Below are 4,787 nucleotides of genomic sequence, written 5' to 3' on the forward strand. Positions count from 1 at the left end.
GACAAAACTAGGAGCCCTAATTTATGGCATAAATAGACTATCAAACATAATTAAAAATACACAAACAACAAAATACAAACTAGAAAATGGTACCTACAAAAAAAGTAAATATTTGTGCTCAATATGAGATTTCACCAAATGAGGAAAAAGAGAACTTACAACCTGGGGGAAAAACAATTGACAATGACATGTCTGACAAGGGCCTAATCACAAAAATTTATAGAAGACTTCAATGCTTCCCTAACAAAAAGACAAATAATTCAATTTTTAAAAATGGGTGAAGGGCATGAACAGACATTTCACTAAAGAAGGCATTCAGGTTGCTAACAAATACATGAAAAGGTGTTCATGATCATTAACCATTAGAGATGCAGCTCGAAGCTACAATGAGATATCATGTCCCACTAGCAATAGTGGCACTGATCAAAGAAACCAAGAACAACAAATGCTAGTCAGGTTGTGGGAGACTGGAATTGTTATGTATTGCTAGTGGGACTGGGAAATGATGTAACCTCTATGGAAAACAATATAGTGCTTTCTTAAAAAGCTAGAAATATAAATACCATATGATCCAGCAATCCCACACCTAGGAATATACCCTAGAGAAATAACAGTTATAACACAAATACACAAAGCATACTCATGTTCATCATAGTATCATTAACAATAGTAAAAGGATGGAAAAAACCTAAGTGTCCATCAGCAAATGAATGGATAAACAAAATGTGATGTATATTTTTTTCAGTGGAATACTTTGCAACAGTGAAGAATAATGATGGATCTGGGAAACATCTCACAACATGAATGAATCTGGAGAACATTATGCTGAGTGAAATAAGCCTATTACAGAGGTCAAATATTGTATGAGACCACTTTTACAAAATATAAAAAAGAGAAACATTCTTTGATGGTCACCAGGGATAGGAAGGTGAAGGAGGAAAAATTACTAACTAGATAATACAAAAGTGTTAGGTATGGTGAAGGCAATATACAATAGGGGGAAGTCAGAATATTGTGCAAAGGCAAAGGCAGACATTGAGAGGTATGTGAGTATAAAGGAAAACCACAGTAAATGTTATAACACATACAATCCAGCAACAGCAGTAAAAACAAACAACAATTCTTAAGAAAATATGTATGCTAAATAGTGCAAGAAGTCATATGGGAATAAAACTGTATATATATAGGTACAGTTGTGGATATTTCTACATACAAATTTGTGAATACTATATGTATACTCATATATATATAATAAAACACATAGGGAGGCAAAGTTATAGAAACTATTTACATATCAGGACTGAACTATTGGACTTAAAGGCTAAGGACCATAGTCTCAGGGAAGATCTAAGTCAATTGGCAAAGCATGGTTCATGAATATAATGTTTATATCCTGGTCTGGGGTGTAGTTTCTGGGGTCTTGAATCTTGTTAGCAGCCTGTTAGAAGCAATTATTGCTCTCTTCCAATCTGGAGCAAAGGAGAATGAAGAAAAATGAAAACTCAAGGGAACGATTAGTCCAAAGGACTAAGCACAGCCTCCTCTAACCTGAAACCAGAACTAGAATTGTCCAGCTGCCACTACCAACCACTTTGAAGTAGAATTGTCCAGCTGCCACTACCAACCACTCTGATCAGGACACAATATGAAGTCCTGGTGAGAATGGGTAAAACATATAGAATAAAATTCAAATTAAAAAAAAAAAAAAAGCCTGACTTACCTGTCTGAAAGAGAGAGGAGGGACTCCCAAGACTGTTACACAGCTAAGACAACCTTCATTTGAAAGTGAAAATACTACCAGAGGCCACCTTCCAGCCAATTAATAGATAACCTTATAAAATAAACAGTAACTTCTCAGAAGAATGTGCTCCTGAGAACAATCAACTGTATAAGACCCAAAGGACAAAACTTGCCCCAAACCAAATGAGAAGGCATGAAGGGACAGGGAAAATAAACAAATTTAAATAGGGAACCTAAGGAGGAAAAGGGGACAATGCTGATACATTGCAGTGATTGCAAATAATGGCATGGAACAATATGTATGTGAAATATTGCTTGGAAACATAATTCGATGCATAAACTTTGACCTAAAGCACAATAAAATGTTAAAGAAAAAATTCTGGATAACAAATATTTTATACACGTCCTAAGTACTGTTGACACTTTCAATCTCTACTTGTTCTCATAGCAGAACTCTCTGAGAGGCCAAGAATACTCCCTAGAAAAACCAAAGCTTTCACTCTGCCTCAAAACCATCCTCACCTCAAAAGACAGGTGAGAGGAATGTTTCGGTGAAGACAGCAGCTATGCAGAAACAAATCTCCACCTTACCACAGCTTCCCCAAACAATTTACTGCCACTAATGAGAACAGTTCTTCATGCCCATAATAAAGGTTGTCAAGCATCCTAGATGAAAATCAATTACTAGATACTTCTATGCCATGAAGGAGACAGATGTGGTGTCTGAATGCAAGTGACTTATGAACAAGTCATAGCTAAAAGGGATTGATCAGCTCTATACTGGGAACACAGACAGGGAAATTTTCTGCCTTTTTTGAAACAAGCAGAAACTTGAAGTTACAGGAAATTTTCCTAATGGTTTGTCAATAGACCTTACTTGACTTTGGGGAAATGTTCCTTTGCAAAACTAATGGTAGAAGTTTAAGTAATATAAATCCTTCCATGATCTAGCATTACTCAAATACCTTTTTTTATATATAAGTATGAGCAAAGTTTCAAAACAGGGGAGACAGTATAATTGAATTTTTCTAAAATACATTTTATTGAAACATAATTAAACAAAACAAAAACTCACTCCCGTTTAATTGAATCTGACTCATAGCGACCCCTTCTTGGGTTTCTGAGGCGGTATCACTACAAAAGTAGATTGCCCAACTTTCCTTCTGAGAAGTGGCTGGTGGGTTTGAACCACTAGCCTTCTGGTTAGCAGTGAAATGTCTTAGGCACTATACCACCAAGAGCTCCCAAACAATAATTTATGTACAGTGAAATACACAAAACTAAAGTGACGTGGGTCAATGCATTTTTTTTTTTTTTTTTTTTTTTGCATTTTTCCCTCCTCTCCCCTCCCATCCCTGGTAACAAACAAAGAAAGTTTCCTTCCATATATACACCTTTCCTTGACTTTTTACAATAATAAACTAATACTATATATGTCCTGTGATTGACTTATTTCACTCACCATAATGTCCTCCAAGTTTATCCATGTTATGCAGTGTTTGGCAGCTGAGAAGCTGGACTATATGAAGAAAAACGTGGTATCAGGACTGGAGGAAGAATCATTAACAACCTGAGATATGCAGACAATACAACTTTGCTTGCTGAAAGTGAGGATGACTTAAGGCACCTACTGATGAAGTTGAAGAATACAGTCTGCAGTATGGATTATATCTCAACATAAAGAAAACAAAAATCCTCACAACTGGACCAATGAGCAGCATCACAATCAATGGAGAGAAGATTGAGGTTGTCAAGGAATTCACATTGCTTGGTTCTACAATCAATGCCAACGGAAGCAGCAGTCAGGACATTAGACGACGTGTAGCATTGGGAAAGCCAACTGCGAAGGAACTGTTTCAAGTGCTGAGGAGCAAGGATATCTCCTTGAGGACTAAGGTGTGCCTGACACAAGCCATGATATTTCCAATCGCCTGGTATGCATGTGAGAGCTGGACAATGAATAGGGAAGACCGAAGACGAGTTGATGCTTTTGAGTTGTGGTGCTGGCAAAGAATGCTGAAAGTACCGTGGACTGCTAAAAGAACTAACAGATCTGTCCTGGAGGAAGTGCAGCCAGAATGCTCCTTGGAAGCAAGAATGGCCAGACTTCGTCTCACCTATTGTGGTCATGTTGCAAGAAGGGACCATTCCCTGGAGAAGGATGTCATGCTTGGTAGGGTGGAGGGTCGACGAAAGAGGGGGAGGCCTTCAGGGAGATGGATTGATACAGTGGCTGCGATGATGGGCTCAAGTATAGCAGGGATTGTGGGGCTGGCGCAGGATCGGGCAATGTTTCGTTCTGCTGTGCATGGGGTCGCTATGAGTCGGAAACGACTTGACGGCACTTAACAACAACAACAACATACTACTCTTAATGTTGTGTGGTATTCCACTGTGTGTATGTACCATAGTTTGCTTTTTCATTCTTCTGTTGATGGGCACCTAGGTTGTTTCCATCTTTTTGCTCTTATAAATAGTGCTGCGATAAACATGGGTGAGCATTTTTTGTTCATGTCCTGGCTCTCACTTCTTTAGGGTATATACCTAGTAATGGGATTGTTGGGTCAAATAGTATTTCTAATTCCAGCTTTTTAAGGAATTGCCATACTGCTTTCCACAGTGGTTGTACCATTTTACTGTCCCATCAGCAGAGTATGAGAGTCACAATCTTTCCACATCCTTGCCAGCATTTGTTATTTTCTGTCTTGTTCAACTTCACCATTAGTGCTGGGGTGAGAAGGTATCTCATTGTTGTTTTGATTTGCATCTCTCTGATGGTGAATGATCGTGAGCACTTCTTCATGTATTTGCTTGTCACTTGAACGTCTTTTTTGGTGGAGTGTCTACTCATATCTTCTGCTCATTTTTTAATTGGATTTTTAATTTTTTTGTTGTTGATGTATTGGAGTTTATAAAATATATTTTAGAGATATGTCCCTTGTCAGATATGTCATTGACAATTTTTTTCCCCAGTCTGTAGGTTTTCTTAGGACTCGTTCACAGAAGCCTTTGGAAGCATATAAAAATTAAATTTTTAGAAGGTCCTA

Source organism: Orycteropus afer, unplaced genomic scaffold (genome assembly GCF_000298275.1).
Source record: "Orycteropus afer afer isolate SDZICR_OR568_19922 unplaced genomic scaffold, OryAfe1.0 scaffold00395, whole genome shotgun sequence".
Lineage (NCBI taxonomy): Eukaryota > Metazoa > Chordata > Mammalia > Tubulidentata > Orycteropodidae > Orycteropus > Orycteropus afer.